Here is a 20,217-nt window from a genome sequence, read left to right as displayed (position 1 = left end):
TAACACAAAAAAGTGTGAGCCATCCATTTCGCCACCATTTACAAGAAATCAATATCAATACTTAATGCAGTGGGGATGAAAAATGAGCAGAGATACAGAGGCATAATGCAGGCTCAAATGAAAGAGCTCGGAGTGCTGCTTCCCAAGGGTTTGGGGGATGAGGAGGGAAGCAAGACGTGCAAAAAAAAAAAAAGAAAAAAGAAACTGTAAGAAAAATGGCATTATAGCTTTGTGCTTTTGTCCCTCATCCATTTGAGTTTCATAATAGTCTTTTCTCAGCTTGGTTCCTTAATTGATAATCAATGTGCAATTTTGGCACGCCAGCAGCCCAGGACAGAGCATTCACAAACATCTATTTAAAGTACATGATCAGGTAAAAACTAACACTGGATGCTAAATTGTGCAGTTTTTTTTCCCCCTTTCTTTCTTTGAGTCTGAAGAACAGAGGCAGTGATGTATTAACCATCAGCTAAGTAGATCAGCTGGTATTTCTGGTGCGGTCCGTGGAGATCTCTTTGCCATCTCACAAATGAATTGTCTGTTAAAAGATAAACATGATCCATATTTGTCCTTGGGGTATGATGTTATGATGTCAGCCTCAATGTCCCATTTCATTATGGTGAACTCTGACATATTGCAGATCTTTGAATGTTGGTTATACAACTCTTGGGACTTTTATGCTGAATCCTGAAGAAAGAAACTGCAGCGAGGTTAAAACCAGAATGTGATTTACTGGATGGACACAGAACTATATGTAAGCCTGTTTGTTTTTTTTTTTGTTGTTGTTGTTTTTTTCAGATTATAACACAGTTGAATGTTTCCTGACTCAAAATAATTTTTGAGTGCATCAATAACTTAATTACAACATGTCACCCACCATAAAAACCCTACAGACTACTTAAAGGAAATTCTGAAATTGTTACGTAAGATGCTGTTAATAGGCAATAAGCAGCGACTATTCTCCATGTAATAATCTCAAAATCCATTATTTATGTATTATTACGGTTGGAAGCAACGACAAACGGTGTGAAAGGAATGTATAAAGCTTTTGTATTGACTGTAACTTTATGTTTGAAAGAAGAGGCACTTTAAAAGTAAATAAAATAGTGTTTTCTTAAATCACTTCACCCCTAAACACACCCCTAGGATGTGTTTCACACAGGAATATTATTGGTGGAACATAATCCTTGACTTCTTTGTCAATAATCATCTAATGTAAGCATGGCAAGTTCTCAAAAGTTCATTAAATTCCACTTGTAGAAACGTCTGCGATGTTTTTCTGGTGATTTTAGATGGTAGCAGTCTGAGATTAGCCTTGGGTCCTTTAAGACTTTGGTTTTAATCTATGGATCTAACTAGAATTTGTGACATTAAATGTGTATAATCTTTCAACAGAACCTCACATTAACCTTCCAAACTATCCTTTCAAGTAGTGCTTATTTCAGAAGGTTGTCATGTTTTGTGGAATAAGGGTTTACTTTTTACACCCTTCTGAAGGTCTAGCCAAAACTGATAGGTACATTCTTCTCTTTGCATTTCTCTTGTCTGCTTAAGCCTCGAATGCATAATGCAGCATTCCTCATATGAAACTTACTCCTGTTGGTGTGATATGGTCTGACCCACGTTTTCTATGCCAGAACAGGAATGCAGGATGACAAATTAAACTACAGAAGTAAGAAGTCCTTGTGCTGATTCAACTTTTTGTTTTCCTTCACCTCCTGCTTCGTAAGTGTGCCTGTCTTAGCCCAAATGTAAGTCACCAGCAGATGGCACTGCGGCCAAGTTGTCCACCTACAGAGTCACCACTTTCACCTGCCAGCTCTGGCAGCCGAAGGAAAAAGTGAAAATGTATTTGTTACAGTCCGGCTCCATGGGCTTTTTTTTTTTTTCAGACCTTGTGTTCACAGGCCAGATGTAGTGTGTGACACACAGAGAGAATATCAATAACCAATATGCTCATAGACCAGTGGTTCCAAGTTCTTTCGGCACACAAAGGTGATTTCCCTTTTAAGGTCTGTCCTTCTTCAAGTTACACTCTCATTGCCCCGAAAACAAATGATCACAGCTTATGCAATAAGCAACTAAAAACGTTGTATTTTTGCATTTTTTTTCACCCTCTCTTTCTCCTTGTACTCCTTTTACTCACATTACATACCTTCAAAACTAGAGCATACATTACACCTATGACACCTGGCCATCCCCTGACTTATCTAAAGGCAAATAACATCAATTAGTCTTTGGAGGATAGAGTATTTCTGTATTGTTAAAGCTGTGGTATCGAGTTCTGAAAAGACCCATTGTCCTTTCTTGAGCTTGAGTCCTTTAGAGTAAGTGTTTATTGAACTCAACAGAAAGCGTTGGGACAAAGGGGCCTGATATTCCTTACTCACTTACTGCGTAGTTTGTTTCACAATTTCACCACAAGCTGCCGCGATCAAGTCTTTGTGAGGGTTTTTGGCAGCCTTTCAGCGTGGCTCTTTGAACTGGTGTTGGACAGGTTTGTTATGGGTTTCACCTGGTTACTCTTGAAGATCAAAACTGACCAAATGGAGCTGAATTTAAAACTAATTCATCTTGTTGTGTCTGCGTCAGGATCTAAGCAGAAGGTAAGCACAGCTGGTAAGAATGTGAGTTGAGATGATACATGAAGACTTATCAGTTTCAGAAGAGAACCTGTGTTTGCATGTTTTTTTTTTTAAATAAAGTTGAATGTAGTAATCATAAGATTGACTGAAATACCAAACTAAAGCAAAAACAATACGGATCTTTTCACGGTTTGGTGATTGGGTGCTCCCATCAGAAACCAGCAATCGAAAACCCACACACAAAAAGAAGAAATAGTTATTTGATTTATATACAAACAGAGGAGGGTTTATTTCTGTTCTCAAAAACTATTGAAATTTAGATTGTGTTTAGTTTTTGTTTAGTTTCCCTTTGATTTTTAATATTATGAAAACAAAAGTCAAATGGGCCATATCTCAAAAACATTTGCTGCATTTTTACAATCACATTGTGGGCAGAATCAGAATTACATACTTGCTGGTACATGTTTTTATTTTGACTATGGATGCATAATATATCATAAATGCCTCATCATCCCTTTATCAATGTGTGTGGACTGTTATAATTCACACTTTGCATGTCAAAAAGATGTTCAGTCTGGAAGGAGTGAATAGCCACAGTTGAGACAAAGTATAACATCTATTATAATTAGTATTATTTTATTTAATGTCCCTTTGGGACCAATACAGTATTTTTGAATTTGAATTTGAATCTAAACATTTCTGACCATGGATGCATAATAAATATGTTTAGCTCACGCTCAATGCATTGCATTTTAAAACAACAAATTATTATTTTTGTTTTCATTACTAGTTTTTGATGAGCAAATTCAATTAACAAAACATAAACAGACAAAAAAAAAACATGTCAAACAAATAAAAGCATATCAAATTTCCAAGTAACCTTTTTTTCTTAGTGTGGGTAGGCGGTCAGGCTTTGTACATTTTGAATATTTAAAACAACATCAAATATCCAATAAAATGTGCTGCTGTTTCCATCACAGGTGTTTCATGGGAAAATCCAGTTACTAAAACTTGCCAGTAAACTATGTAAATGTTCCTATGATAACATACTAAGGTTTCAGACCGATCAAGTGTCGGCAAGATAGCTATTTCTTAGAATCCTACAACTCTTCAACTGCTTACATTTACTTTAAGGATTTTGCAAAGAATCAATCAATCTCTGTGTATAAAACTCAGACACGAAAGTAATTGATATTGCAGAGCACACTATAACAAAGTTCTCGCCGATGTTGCTCCGCTGCCGCAGGCTGCATGAGCTCATGGGTAATACAGAATCAAAGGAATGTGTTTTGTTGAGCAGAGGGTGGACCTTGGTGTCACGATGTCAGTGCTAACACCGGTGGCGCACACTCACTATTGTTTACTGAATGGCTGTATCACTGTAGCAGGTCATGTAAAACACACCATTCTGTCACACATGCCACGCACAATCTGGAGTAACCCAACACGCTTTCATGGCGACTTATGAAGCCGTTAAAACTGTTTAAAAATGTGTTGACATGTCTTCTTTGACTGAACGTTTTCTGATTATTTCCATTTTAAATACAAATGTGCTAATCAAAATTTTTTTGAACAACGTCCTTTTTTTTATTTGCAAATATTAACTTTGGCTGATTCAGATTTTCCTTAAAGAACAAAATCACTTTCTTGAGTTAGAAAAAAACAGCATTCGTGGCAAATTTCATTGTAAGTTTAAACAATACCATGATAATGAGAGTTCCTAAAGTTTTTTTATTTTTCACCCTCGAGATGCATTTATACTTTTCCTTGTAAATCTTTAACACAATGGATCATCACCTTCAGTGTTTTGCCATGAAACATTTTTTTGTATATTTAACAGAGAAGTTTCTCTAGCCAGATAAATGGAGCGTCTGCTGCTGCAAATCCATTTTCCTGTGAGTTCCTTCGATGAATTGTCCTGGTTTCCATCATGTTCTCATGTTGTATGTTGGCAGCTGCAATCATAATTAAACATATTTCTTTTTACCATCAAAGCATGGATAAACTCCAACTATCACAACTTACATAAGATGGTAAGATAATCATATTTAAAGATATATTGAAAGATGTTTATCAAATGTTTGTGTGGTTAATTTAGGCCTTAGGATTAATTACAGATCAAGTTTTAATTTATAAACTACAGCAATGCAGGTTCAGAGGAGGCCTAGATTGCATGAATTTAATAAGAAAATTGTTATAGTCGACCCTGATATGGAGTAAAAGAATGAGAATAAAAAACACAAATGACCAAAAAGTACTAATAATAAAAATCAGCCCTAAAATAAATGTCTCTTTAGTTTTTCCAGTAATTTTTCATTTACACGTATAAATTAAGACACTTAATGGAATATTTAAGAAAACAGTTTTCTGAGAAACTGAGTTCTACAACATTATACATGACATACACCAGTCCTCTCGCACACACAAGTTTGATGGCCGACCTTTTATCTTTCTGAATGAAACAGTTTCACTTTTTAACACAGGTTTTAGTGTGATTATAAAACTCAAGTCATGATCAATCACAGCTATCCTTTTAATAAGATCCTGGAGAAACTGACGAAATAACCAGAATTTTCTCTATTTACGGACTACAGAGTCAGCACTTCCCCCACCCTACCCATGCTATGCACTGCTGGTCAACTGGCTGAAAAGGTCAATTACATTTTTCTCTATTTTTCAAGAAAGATAAGTTGGGCTGTTTGGAAATATCTTCGATCACAAAAAATGTAAATGGAAGCTAAAGAAATATCCCTTGAATTAATCACAATGTACATTTTGTACATATAGTGATTTAATAAGAAACTTTTTATTATTATTCTTTGGCCCATACCTAGTCATGAGACCATTTCTTTAGTTTTTCCAAACCTAATTTGCTAGAATTATCATATCTAATTAACCAAAAATTTCCCACATTTTTTCCATCTGTTTTTCTCTCTGGCTATGACTATATTGTACTTGGACTCTTTCCTATTGGATGATGCATTTATTGGTTTGCACTGCAATGCCAAATTAAATGTTAAGGTTCAACAGCACCTTCAACTGTAACTGCAAAGATTTACTGCAGTAGTCGGACATAACGATCATTCTGAATGTTGAAAAACAAAAACGTTCAAATTCCTGTTTCCCTCTTTCCTAATATGCTGAATTCTGATGTCTTCTTTCTGTATCACTTCTAATATTTTCCTAATAATGCTTCGGCTCCTTCTTGCCATCCTCCTCCCTGCGCTCTAATCCTCTATGATGATTTTATTTAATTTTTTTCATCCCTTCCATTAACACTGGCATGCTGAGCTCTAATTACTCAGTCACTCAACATTCTGGGCTGCCCACCGCTCATTTGGGTAAGCAATGTGGCCTGTTAGCAAGATGCTTGTTAACTGATTTCATTTAATTATATAAGAAGATAATTGCATGTAAATGTTGCATCTAAAAGCAGTCATCCAGCCACGCTTGCTGATTTAATAGGTGCATGTTTAGGATCCCCCTGTTTTGTTTATTTTAGAGTGAGGTTATTAATTGCTCACTCTGATGAATCTCCTGGATATTGTCTCCATGGTGCCAACGGCTTTGTGAGCGAATAATGGAAAACGAGTGTTTTGACTTGATTTCTGCAGCACAGAGGGTCTTCTTGGCTACACGGACTGTTTCTAAGTGAGCAGCTGCCGATTTGAGTGCAGAAAACATGCAAAAAAAGAAAAATAGAAAAGAAACATTAAGAACCTGAAGCAGAATGGTATAGTTGTTAACACGATCCGTTCAGAACAACCTGCATGTCCTTCCCTCTGGATGTACAAAAAGAATAGCATGGCTCATTTATCAATATTCTATTGTTCGGGGCAAATGATGCTGCTCTAAGCTAAATTTCATTCAAGCTCCTGTCAAGTGAAGGATTATTTAGTGTGTTTTAAGAAGTGCAGGGTGGAGATAGGGGTCAGAGTTGGAGGGCTCCCCAGGGAGGTCCCCGGGGTCTTTGGGACATCAGTCGTCCATTATGAGCTAATCAGTAGGAGTTAGCAAGCAGCTGTATGTGTCGTCTGTGTGTGTGTGTGTGTGTGTGTGCGTGTGCGTGTGTGTGTGTGTGTGTGTGTGTTGAAAAGGAGGAAGGGACAGAGAATGAGATCCACCACGTGTTGTGTGCACAATGTGTATGTGCATGTGCACGTGATGGCAGGTGTGTGAGGACAGCAAAGCCTTGAATGTGTCCTTTAATGTCATACAACTGAAAAATAAAATAAAATAAAATAAAAAACAACAGCAAAAACTGCATCTCTCATGACTTTATCTTTTTTCCTTCCCAAACATGGACACAGACACAACCAGCCTCCAGATGCTCTCAGTTCGATACGAGCTCTGAGTCTGACATCCAGCCATTCTCTCCCAGGCCTCTTTGCACGACCCAGGGGACCCGCTGTGTTAAGAACATGATATAGTATTTACAAAAAAATATTTGTAAATGGAAGCCATTCGTCCGTCTGCAGCAGGCCCCGGCATGCTTCTGTTTCCCAACCTGCTGTCTTTGGGAGAAGAGATGCATTCTGGTAGATGCATGGCCCAGATGCTCAGTCAGGACTGCATCTGTCTCAACAAGCAAGTCCAACTTCGCATCACTTTCAGGTGGCTTCTGAAGAAACTCTAAATAAATTAATTAAAGGGGCTGAATAAAAACGCACACAGTGTATTTCAGATTTTTATTGACAAAAAAAGGAAGAAAATGAAACAATATGTCATTTTATTTCCATTGACGTTTTTGGGTACAATGTGACAAGATCTAAAGCATTACAAGTGTGAATACTTGCGTGGCACTTTAATTAAACGTGTGAAATTTCCAGTAAAAAAATATTTTCGTTTTTCAGTGAACGATCTCTTCCTGATAATAAATTGACGTTTCAATGAAGTAGGCTTTATCTGTGACCACTCGGGAAACAAATACACCACAAGAAACAAAATATTGAAAGGCAAAAACTCAACACAAAACCTCCATTGATTTTTTTTTCTTTTTCCTTAGAATGAGAGGACAAAAATCCCATAGCTAAGTGCACTAAAAGCACTAATAGAGATGTGTATGATAAACCGATACACCCTGTTTGTGTTACTGTTACAGTGGAGAGTTGAAAGTGTCATAGCTGGTAAACTCGGAAGTCTTCCTGTTTCGGCGGATGAGCATTTTGGCTCCTTTGAAGTCTTAAATACAAAATCAAAACAGCACAGGTTGTTTTATTACAACTGAAACCCACCGTTCTTTTGGGTAAAAATAGATCCAGTTTTGATGAGTGTCAAACCTTTTCTTTTGGAGGCTGCCTGAAAAGATAACACGGTTTATTCCGAGAACACTTAATTATACTGCTTGTACGCAGTGTTCATTTAGAGGATACATGGATTGGTAGCCTGTAAGTAGAGGCTGCTCTGGGAGGATTGGGTGTATCGGAGACACCTGATCTATCCCCAGGCGCACTTTTACAGCCTCTGAAATGAGACGCATCTTTGATTTGCTTGCCCTGTAAACAGACAGAGACATGAAGGAGCTCTGGTCTCAGCCCTATACGACGAGCTGCCAAAGACTCACGGCTTGAAAAGTGGACACAATCAGTCTCTGGACTCTGACACATTTTTTTTTTCTTTTTTAAATTGGTCAGACAGATTAGATGGCTGCTGGAATAGTTAGGATCCCACCAGTGATCAATGATGGACCAACGCAAAGTGTGCAAACTATGCAAAGTTTTATTGATCTTTAACTTAGCAAATCTTCAGACGTGCATTTGCAATCATCCTGACGCTCCTAAATAAAATTCAGTGAAACTGATTTAGTCTCCATAAAAATACAGCTGTTGAGTGAAGGGTTCAGAGGTTGTTATTTTTTGCAGAACATTAGCAAACAAAGACTACCGCAAAGGCCAAGGGATATACCAGAAAGATAAGTGATAGATTTGTGGAAAACTTTACAGAAAAGTAAACTCCAATCTTCCAGTGTCTCTCAGAGCACTGTCAATGCATCAATTATAAGTGAAGATAGTAATGCACGTTTGCAAACCTACCCAGGTATGATGCTTGCCCACATAGACAAGCTGGGCATGGAGAATATTAATCATAGAAGCAGTCAAGAGGCTGCAGCTCCTCCAGAGCACAGGTTGAAGAGTCTGTGATCAGAACGTAAGTTGGTTTTGGTGAAAGTGTGGCTGCAATTGTAGCAAAAGCCGAGATTTGATCCCAGAGACCTGCGCACAAATACACGCCGTAAATGTTACATTTTTATTTGCGTTAAAATAAATGGAGACATTTATAATTTTGTGTTATTACTTCAGGTTTGTAATAAAATAACATCTCAGTAAAATGATTTTTGTGGTTGTAATGTGAAAAACTGTTTAAAAGTTCAAAGAGTGTGAACACTTTTGACAAGTAAAAAGTGTCAAAAAGTGGGCATGATGTCCCAATTGTCGGACATCATGGCTGATGTCCAACAATTGGGATTCAAATCAAATTATTGTTTCTCATGCTTTAAACATAAATACTCAAAGACAATGTTTAGAGTTGTTTGGGTTAGCTCATGCCTTGGGAGCTCTTCTTATCCATGATGACCATGACTACGAACTAGCTGGCATCCGATATTCTTTTTAGGACACCAGTGAGAAAAGGAAACAATGGGAAAATAATTATCTTCATTTACAACAACAATTATTCTACAAAACAGGTTTATTGTCCGTGTAAATAACACCTTTTACAGTTAGCACACTGAGTAAACTGATCAGGTTTGTCCACAGTAAAGACAATGAAGCTTTGTCAGAGCCTTACTGCAGCGATGTAAGAATATACATCACAGATAAAAAAAAAAAAAGAAAATCCCACATTCAGGTCAATTAATAAGATCATTGATTACTCCATTATGTTTTTACATGATTTGTATGTTAAATTTATTATTAACCACTAATAACCTGAGGATAATAAATAGCAACATATAAGTAGAGTTTAAATGAGATTAATATTACAGTTAATTAATAACAAAGAAGTAAGCTAGCTGTAGTTAATTAATATTAATTAGCCTAATTAATATTAAATTAATGCATTAACTATATTTAAGGACACCTCTTTTGTAAAATGTAGAGACTACTCTTTGGACAAGCAGAGTGTTGAAGCAAGTATGGAATGTGTGAATATCAAATTAACTTGGAAAATGCTCGTGTTTGTAACTTCAAAATCTTTTGGACAGCTTCTCTTGATTTTAAGACTGAAAAATCTCCTCTTAAATATTTATGTGGCCCATTTCTAAGCAACTCTGATGGTAGTATGTTGTTTTTTTCCACTATGATCATGTTAATCAGACCCATTTTTCACACACAGACTTAAAACCATCTTGCTGTTTGTGTCGGCTACCGTTCCTGTTTGTGTGTGTTTACAAAGGCTGCCCACCATGTTACGGCCATTTACACAGATGAATCATGACTTAATTGGATGTAATTAGCTCAGTTGTTTTTCAATAAACTATTCCTGGTAAAGTGAAGTGGAGTGATTGGAGGTTTAGGGCAGAGTAAAAAATATGTAAATTTTTTTTTTGTATTATTATTATTATTAAACACATCTTTTCTCTGTATTTTTTTTTCTACATGGAAGATCGACCTGGCATGGCTGTGTCACCTGTAAGGAGGGGGCCATCAATTGAGTTAGTTCTTCCAACAGCATCATGAGTTATACACCTGCCTCTCTGTGTTTGACTTTGTGTGTCCTGGACAAAGCCACTAAAGGCGCAAAGGTTGCCACTAATTATATAGATTTAAGCTCAGAGCTTTTTTGGCTTCCCTACTTTCTCTGTTAGTTAAGGCCACTGCCATTATCTGTTTACTTTTACTTTAATATAGAAAGTACCCTTAGACTAATGCACTAATGTGTCTGCTCTGTCTTTTCAAACCCCCACTCAGTCACAGCTGCCAAACACCGAGTCAAGTTCTGCTGGAGGTTTATTGAAAAGAGAGCTGTTTTTTTTTTTTTCCACCACTCCCAAAATATGGGACGTGATAGCAACAACAGCAGCAATAGCAGAAGAAAATGCAATAACAGAAGTGGAAGATTTTCCAACTTTCTTGTGCTGCATTGTGTCACTCTAGTGTGCACATCTATATGTACGAAATTTTATACACATATTTTGCTGGTCGCTTGGCCAGCACAAGTTCAACAGGAAGTGAATGAATTAATGTTGAACCAATAAGGCAATCAGCGGTCTACTGTTGCCACGTGTTTTCTTCTTTTGATTAATTGAAGCAGTGTTTAAGACTTCATGTAATCAACAGCCACTGTTATCATGATTTCTATGTATTGCTATGTATCATAACACCACTAACTACAAGGCATCTTTTCATGATTAGATTGATTAGTTTGATTTTTCTGTATATAAACAGAAAAATCCTTCTGATAACTTTTATCATTAATTGGTACTTTATAGTAAACAGAACTGAATTGAAATATATTGGTTTTTTCCGCTCTGGCAGAAGGACAACTCCACAGTTGAAAATAATTCCAGTCAGATTTTGCATCTTTCCCATTAAAGCCAAAGCAGAATCTCCTAAGTGGGAGTTTTTTGGTCTGCCATGACCTTTCTTGTTGTCCCCTTCGTTGTGGGCAGAGAGTCAGCAGTGATGAGTCAGGAAGGAGGATGGAGGGATGGTGAGTGTTGCTCCTCCTCCAGACAGTCTGCCTCCACTCTGTGAACATGAAGCGGTGCGGTTTGCTAATGTGGCTGGGGAGAGAGCGGCAGGGCTAAGATGTCATGTCTGTCTGTTGGCTAACAATTAAATGTGGCACCTCAAGCAGATCAATTTGACTTTGAGGCTTCAGGTTTTATCTCCTCACTCATACCGCTCATTTTTCCCCCCCTGTCTCCCTCCCTTACCCTCTGACTCTCTTCTGCATTTTTCATTCCCCTCCTTTTGGCGCCTTAACACTTCTAATTTCCTCTAATGTCGCCTGTGCCTAAAGACCAAATGGTGTCTTCTTCTTCTTTAAAGGAAAAGTCAAATGTACACAAAACAGTCTGAACTCAAGATTAGAATTAAAATAGCTCTAAAAAATAAATAAAAAAATAAAATAACAGCCTCCCCGCCAGACAGACTCCTGCTTCAGGACGGAGACGAGCGATGCTGCGGGGAAACACAACACCGGCACAAACCAGCACTTGAAATATCAACGCTACAGCCTTCTAATTAAAGCCAAGACTAATGGGCTCTAATTGCGCCGCTAAAATGTACCAGTTCTCTCTTCTCTCTAGTGTAACTTGACTACACTTCTTCACATATGGATTAATGGGGACCGGAGCTGCAAAAACTAAAAAGCAGTTAATTCATTGGAAGATCTGTGAAAAGGGAGAAAGAGGGACGAGCAAAGAAACATTGGAAGATGATGAAGAAGAGAGAGATGCATAAATAGTGTCAGGGTGGCACTGACGATGCCTTCTCTATCCGTCTCAAGAGGTTGCATTTAGATCGTCCTTGTTAGTTGTACTCATCAAATCTGACAGCAGGACAATAGTTGCATTAATTACTTTTACTTGTGCTTTTAAATTTGTAAGCAGAGTTGATGGGCTGGGGGAAATATGACATTATAAGCAAGAGGATATTGTTTTGATTTCTGTTTTTGTCGTTTATTTTGTTGAAAAGCTCAAAATAAGATGGCTTGAGCCATTTTAAAGAAACAAATGTTCTCAAAAAGAGTGTAATAAAAATGGCTGAAAGATTCTTTGCAGAAGAAGGAAACCCATTAAAGCTGTTTACCCCAGTTTGATTCTCTTCTAACCTGTTTGTTTGCAGGGTGTTCTCTTAATTAAAGAGTTATTTTATTGCATGGTGCTGTTAGTTCATTTTGAGGGGGGTGTTTCTTTGGGGTGATTTCTTGGCACAGCTACAAGTGCAAAGAATTTTCTTCACTGAATTTAGATCTTCAGTTTGTGGGTGAGGCCCAGCAATGTTGCATGACGGTTCAGTTTATTGCAAAGGTAAGGGTTTGTAATAACATGCAAGTTAAATGAATGTTTTACAGCATCTTAACAAGATGCTGATTTTCATAATGGCAAAATGTACTTCAAACTGTGCACATGAAGGATTAAAATGGTTATTATCTGATTTTTATTTACATTAGTCTAATCTTAGTGTCTTACAGTCAGGTTTAAGATGTAAATTGGTTTTTTTGTTTGGGAAACTATAGTGTTTTTTTTTTTTTTTTCAAAATGTGAATATACCACAATCATAGAGCATCTGTATGTGACAGACTGATACAACCTTGCACATAATTATGAAGAGGAGGGAAATGATGACTGAATACTAACTAAGCTTTGCATGAATTTGACTCTGTTGAGTCAATGCAATTATATACAAAGTCTCTCAATTTTTATTTAAATTTCACACATGAACATTGAGTCTAAGCCATTCCATCATAGCTCTGCTGCATGTTTAGGGCTGTTGTTGAAAGTTTAACCTCTATGATCTTCTTAGAGTCGTATGTTTAGTCTCATTAAACTCTTCCTACATTATGTCAAGATTACAGAATGAAATCGCCCCCACAGCATGGTGCTGGCACCGCCACACTTCCCTGTGGGGAAGGTGTGTTCAGGCTATGTTGGTCTTATGTGACCAAAGCACTATCTTCACTTATATGTTTGTTTAAGTGAAGCTTCAATGCTCTGGATAGTGTTTCATAAGTGAGCCCAACTCTTCACAATCCTTTCTCTGGACAGTTTGCTGTGTTTTTTTTTTTTTTCTTTTTTGTGTGTGTGTTCACCGATAGTCTTCAAAAAACTTAATCAGCCAGTGGTTCATTAGCGGTGACAGTGAAGAGAATCATATTTGTTTTCTTTTTGTTTTTTGCAAAACAAGAAAAGCATCTGAAATAATTTCATAATTATCCGCATTAATAATCATGTGAATTATTTTATTTTATTTGGTTTATCCAAATAAAATAAGTTATTGACACAAACGTTGCAAACATATAAAAAAGTAACATTTTTTGAGAACATTTGTGCAAAGTGCACCGTCTATTACTGCGTAATACTTTTACAATCGCTGGAATTATAAAGCATTTGTGCTGTTGCCATAAAAATCATCGACGATTGGCAGGAAATAGAAAGTGTCCGTGAGTCATAGAGTCAACTCTCTGTCTCTAAATAAATGTGGCTTATGACAACATCATAACACTTCCTCCTTCGCTTTCCATGGACAACAATTGTTGTCATTGTTGCAGAAATGTGCTCGTGTCGTTTTAGGGACTTTTTTTTTTTTTAAACCTTATCCTGAATGTTTCATTGAGCGGAGAACTAGTAGGGCCACTGTAGTCCAGGCCATACAACTTAAATTAATGGTGAATGACACCCTGCAATGGCATCGGGCCAAAGAAATAGAGCGTTGAAACATGTGGTGCTCATTTGCATGAATATATGAGTAATTTGTATACTCGGATATGGGCAGCAGGAAAAATTCCACATTTAGAGTCACACTGACTGTATACACAGTCAAAGCATTCATTGAAATGATCCCGTATGTGGCGCTTCGTCGTAGTTATGGAGAAATTTATGAGTGCATCGGCCAGTATGAAAATCAGTTATGCGCTGGTTGAAATCCATGCAAACAAAGTGCTATTTTCATATTTACAATTAAAGCAAATGGCTTTTAAAAGAAGTGAAAGCATTTAGAAGTTTAATTTATGCTGCTTATTATATAATAAAAGGGTGCCGTGTTCATGGCAGAAGGTACGGCCTACACCTCATGTACGGATTGAACTTGGTGTTCCTTTCACCCAGATTTGCTCAAAAATAATCACAGATATGATATGATAGAAACAAACTTAAGATGACTTTGGCAGCAAAAAGTAATTTCGAGGAAATGATTTGTCTTTGATATTACAGAAGTGTGCGATGTTGCGTGTGGATTTAACATGATGCAAAATGTCCATTCTTTCCTTGGAGTGCAAATAGATAAAACCAGGAAGATCTGGTGTAACTGCACTTACTTATTTTGTCATTTATTGTCTCAAATATGTTTACACTGTGTTATTAACGCACTGCATGCTCCCACTTCCTGCTCAAACGGCTAGATTATTTGGGTCTCGCATTTAAAAATAGTCTTGAAAGTAACATGTTTGAATTCATTCAGACGTTTTTGTCTCGACTATTAACTTTGTTACGATAAATCAAGTTAAATGTTGATGTTTTTTTTAAAAAGTGTTTTTCTTTATAAAACAAATGCCGTTTTTCTACAGAAAACATGAGCTCTGAACAAATGTTTAATCAGATATGATATTACATGAATGTTGACCGTCTCACCCATTTTTCATTCAAATCTCTGTGTGGCTGCAGGTCTATATGAACTGTCAGTTATACGGCTGTTTGCTCACAGCGCTGCATCCACACTGAGCAGGAAGAAATGCAAACTAACAGGACTGGGGAGTTTCAGCAGAGAAAAGAAAAAAAATGCTTCAGCATGATATATGAAAAGCACAATGTGGTTATATAGAAATTATTTAAATCATTTGGAAATGATCAATATTCAAGTTATTTATTTTAAAATCTTTCTGAATGGTTGAGAAAAACTGTTTCTTCTTAATAAAATCTTCGTCATGAGTTTATCTTAACTTCATATGAGTTGTTCATTGTGTTGAGTTATATGTCTGTGCATTTAATGACCCTGCCATGGGCAATCTGTTTGGGCTACATAAAAAAAAAAAAAAAACTCAAGCATAAGTTCACTGTGACACTCACTGTTGTTTCAAGTCAAGTTGACACAAGTACAAACCAGTCTAAGAGCGAATGCTGTCAGCTGGAACTACTACAGTGATGGGAATTTTTTTTATGGATGAGAAAGAGGAAAAGGCAGATAAAATGTTATTCTGCAAAAAAAAAACATATTCATGTGAAGGTTTTGTAAAAAAAATTCAATCCTCAACCAAAACTAGCTTTTGATTATTTGTTCTTGCAATCAGTGAATGCATCAACCACATACAGACTCCTCACTGTATTTTATTGCATCATTTATTTATTTAGAAATAATCTAATTGTCCTGCACCTACAAAGTCTTGAAAAGTATGTACTAAATGTGAAGATATAACTGGCTGCCATGCATGGCTCGATTACTGTTTTTCGTAGAAACAATATTGCTGCCAGTCAAATGATTTACGAGTAGTGTATTAGAAAACCAACAGACACAATAGACATGATATGAAGGTGGTTGATTCTGTGCAGCTGATTTATCAGTTGGATATAAAAAAAATAAATAAATAGGTAGCTTTTATTTAGGGAAACTAGTCTATCTGTCAGAAGTCCCTGCAAAGTCCCATTGTTGCAAAACAAGATGCACTGAAGAGCTTGTATTATGATGAATATCACACTGACTGGCATGAAGAGAAATTGCGATAATTACATGGCAGACGAGGCATCATGTTTCTCACACTGTGGCTGGTGTCTGAATTATCACATCATGGATCAGTCTGAATACATTATAAAACTTGAAGAGGTCAAGTTGTTGTATGTAAAATGATTTTTTCCCCTCACTCTCTGTAGAAAAATAACAACTTTAATACTTTTAAAGTACTTTTGTGTATTGATTTAAAATAGGATAAGCAGTCTTCCCAGCGCATTTGTGTGTATGGAACCAAAATCTATTGACTCACTTAAAAAAACAACAACAAAAAAAACACTTTTGTTATTTTGGGTACAAATGCAGTCAAATGCATTAGCAGTGATTTTTTTTTCCTTCTGATTTTAGTTCTGCTAGATAATTCCCAGCATATAATACAGTGGTATAGTAGAGGAAGTACTGTGCTTATCACTAATTGACAGTTTAACTCTACCCCACTGCCTGACCAAACCTTTTATCTTTAATTGTGCTCACATTAGACTTCCAATCGGACCTATTTTGCCTTTAGCAATAGCTCAATCTGGCTAATTGGTTTCCTCGCTTTTTTAAATTGTAAGGTATTGATTATTCGAGGTTAGCCCTGTTTCGCAAATAGGAGACACTGCTTTGCTTTTGTTTGGAAACTTTTAAATCTCTTGTCCTTACAATCTTATGGAGAGGAAACAGTAGCCAACAGACCACCTGGGTCATAAATTTCCACAAATACACAACAAAAGAGAGACACACACACACACACACACACACACACACACAGAGAGAGAGAGAGAGAGAGAGAGAGAGAGAGAGAGAGAGAGAGTAATATGCAGGCCCCTGGATGACAAGACTGCACTTTTTAACTTGCATTTGTTTCAAGCCTGTGGATGTTATAGGGAGGCCAATAGCAAATAAAGGCAGAATCAATGGGGCTTCATTAAAAGCAGCAGGCAGTCTTTAGCCTGGACACAGCTTAATTACAGTTTCACTGACGTTTGCTTTAATTGTGGGAAATAAAGGGAATGAAGTGGAGTGAAAAGAGGGTATTAGCATATCTATCACTGGAAGAGGCCACTGGGGCAGCCCTGCGGCTGTACACCTCACCTCTAGCCCCACAGATCCACACAGCATTTAGTTTTCTTTTCTTCCCTCCCACCCCCCTTTCTCTCTGAAACCTTGAGGTAAATGTACTGAAATGCCCATTTACTTTTTTTTTCTTGTGTCTGGCACACAGTCTTATTGGAATCAGGTAGTGTTTCAGTAAATAGAACCAAATACATGAAAATTTAAAGGTATTTACAGGCAAGCACTGTCTAATATGATTATGTGTCACAGTGCATTTTACTTGACAAATGATAAAAGAGGCAGAAAGAAAAGTAATGGGAACCAGTATAGGGATATCTATGACAAGGATGAAACCTCCCTGCCGTGAGTTTTGTGTAATTACATCAGTGACCTCTGTGCATTAAAATCATTTATGCATTCTAGAGAATAGAGATTCTAACAGCTACTCATTTATTTTACCCTTCCTGTTATCTGCTGATACTCTTATGTCTCACTCATTCTCACAGCCTGAACAAACCACAGACATTTCCCAACAAGTCGGAGAGAATGCATTTTCTTTTTCATATCATGTGTGCTTTTGCTGAGTTTCTTGTAAAGAAAAGGGTAGCTTTTCATAAACTCAGCAGTGTTTTAAGTGCTTTTTTTTTAAATATTGTCTATTTCAATCATAGATTTTATGTTGTTAATTGGTGCAGATCTCCCTCACACTGAGATCTGCCTGAGAAAACATGAGCAGGTCAAAACAATCTCTCTTCCACAGTGAATGTCAATGTAAATAAAAATAAAACTGATTCATAAGCAAAAAGATATTTTTGTTTTTGTTAAAAATAAATATGCAGATTGGCAAATGTGCATGTAGAATTGGTTGTGAATCAAAAATAAAATAAAAATGAAACCACTAGCATGCATCAGGTTCTAGTTTTATTCAGAAACTCCAGTGCTGTTTATTTAAAACCTTGATTGGTGTTGAGAAATAAATAATGTTGAATAAAAGCTAATCTGTTTCATAATGTTGCTGTTTCTTCAGGATACTATCCAAATTCCAAAATTAATGAATTTGTTAATGTCACTCCTTCTCAATGCAAAATACACTTTCCGTGCCAACTGCCTGCAGTCACACAAACTAAAAGTAAATAAAATGAGTAAATAGTGTAAATATGAATTAATATAGATGAGTAATATATTATTAATGCCACGTTTGTCTGTGGGTGGTGGTGGCTCTTCTCCATCGCAGCCCTAAATCTGACAATGACTGATTACCAGCAGGATCAAACTATCCTCAGTGGTGCTCCGGAGACAGGTGAGCAGAGACCGCCTGAGTCCCATCCTCTCCCCTGGCAGTTAATAACAATTTGAGAAAAGGTTTGGGGTTAATAACACAATCATTACCTGGATGAGGCCGGGAGACAGCTGTAAGCATCTATGCAGATGGACGGCCATCATTAGTCCTTGTCAAACAAGCCGATCTGAGGGAGCACTTCGACAGCTGAGAAAAGCCGAGCATGAAAGGCCGAGTGCTCGGCCCTGCAGCTTCATCCCGCAAGGGTTGTTTGTTTTGGGCGGTTTTTCACAGTTATTTTCACAAACTCCAATTGAGTTCTGTTTTTATAGCCTATTTTATTCATCCTTGGGTCATTTTAGGGTACGACATTTCTTTAAAATCTGCACATGCCGTGTTTCTTTGTGCTTCAGTAGATGCGACTGAGCAACCGCACTGGAAGGTCCTTCATTATTAAAAAAGATTGATCTGTAATTTGTAGAGTTCCCATCTGTCCTGGTTACGCAAAATTATGGCTAAACCAGTTAGTAAACACTTTGCCCCATTGTCTGTTGTTTTGATAATCACCCATAATAGCATCCAGCGTCAGTATGGTCTTTAAACTTGATTTAGGAGTTAATGGAATAAGAGGGAGAGGCAGTCAGTATATGCACTGGGCCTAATGTCATTAGAAATGTTTGCGGAGGCTAAATTAAATCAGTCGTAAATTGTGCTCTCAAGTAAGCCAGAAAAACCCTGCCTCTTTGACGAGAGGAGGGGCGGCGTTGGTTCATATTTTAACCTTGCACAGAAAATGCACTTAAACAGATTAAAATAAAATAGGGAATAGTGTGTGGATGGATGGGCATGGTAATTATTGCTTGTGTTTTAATGGTTTCCTGTTAACCAAGTCGGACTAAAGGCAGAGCTATTCTAAAGTTAGAATCTGCGATCGAGGCCGCAACTTTGCAGATCTGGTGATTAAGTCACTCTAGCAGCACGCTACACATCTAATGGGGCTTTTGCTGAAAACAGATGTTTGTCGAGAGGATTTTTTTTTTTTCTCCTTTTGTTGAGTTGCTGAGCAGGTGCTTGTTGGAGTGGACAGCTTTTTGACCAAACTATGCAGCAGAATGTGCATCGAGATTGATACAGCTTGCCAAAAGTCTAAAAATCTCTGTGTGTGTGCTTGTGCGTAAATGCGCATAAAGCCCAGTCGTGTGTGTGCGCCTCATTCATTTCCCTTAATGCTGTCAGTGCAGGCATACTGTTTGTCTGGTTGCATCAGGTAGCTCATCACACAATGCAGCCCAGACAGTAATGATAGCCATAAATACTCTGGGAATTCCCAAACGCGGATTATATTAAGATGGTGTCTTTCCAAATATCTGCCAGAAAAATGCTTGGAAACAAAAGCAGCGTCTATTCAATGCACTGTAATATAGTCATAGATCATGTATTATAGTAAAAAAAAAAGCACTGTGGGTAACCACTAAACATTTGTGATGCATGGCATGTCTCCTTCCCCTGTGTATTTCAAACCTAATGGAGTTATTTTACTGAAGCAGTACAAATCCTGGTATTCTAAAACACAAATTGGGCCATATTTGTCCTCTTTAGCTGAGGGCTTCCCAAACACTGCTGGGGTTTTTTTTCCCCCACTTTGCTGTTCTGGGTTATTTGTAACTAAGCACGTTTTGCTCGGGGTAAAATTGTGGCCCCTGTGCATACTCATGTTCATCTATTGTGTGAATCAACAAGTAAGTGGCTCCAGATTGAATGGAAAGAATGCAGGTGATGACACATCCACAGTATATAAAAAAAAAAATGTGTGCAGCATTACTTAACAATATTTAAATACTCAGATGAACTCAGCCAAATATTTATTTATTTCTTCTTTTTCAACAATCGTCAGGGTGCATTATTTCAAAGACTAACATCCTGGGTTACTCTT

Source organism: Poecilia reticulata, linkage group LG15 (genome assembly GCF_000633615.1).
Source record: "Poecilia reticulata strain Guanapo linkage group LG15, Guppy_female_1.0+MT, whole genome shotgun sequence".
Lineage (NCBI taxonomy): Eukaryota > Metazoa > Chordata > Actinopteri > Cyprinodontiformes > Poeciliidae > Poecilia > Poecilia reticulata.
This window is presented reverse-complemented; position numbering follows the sequence as displayed.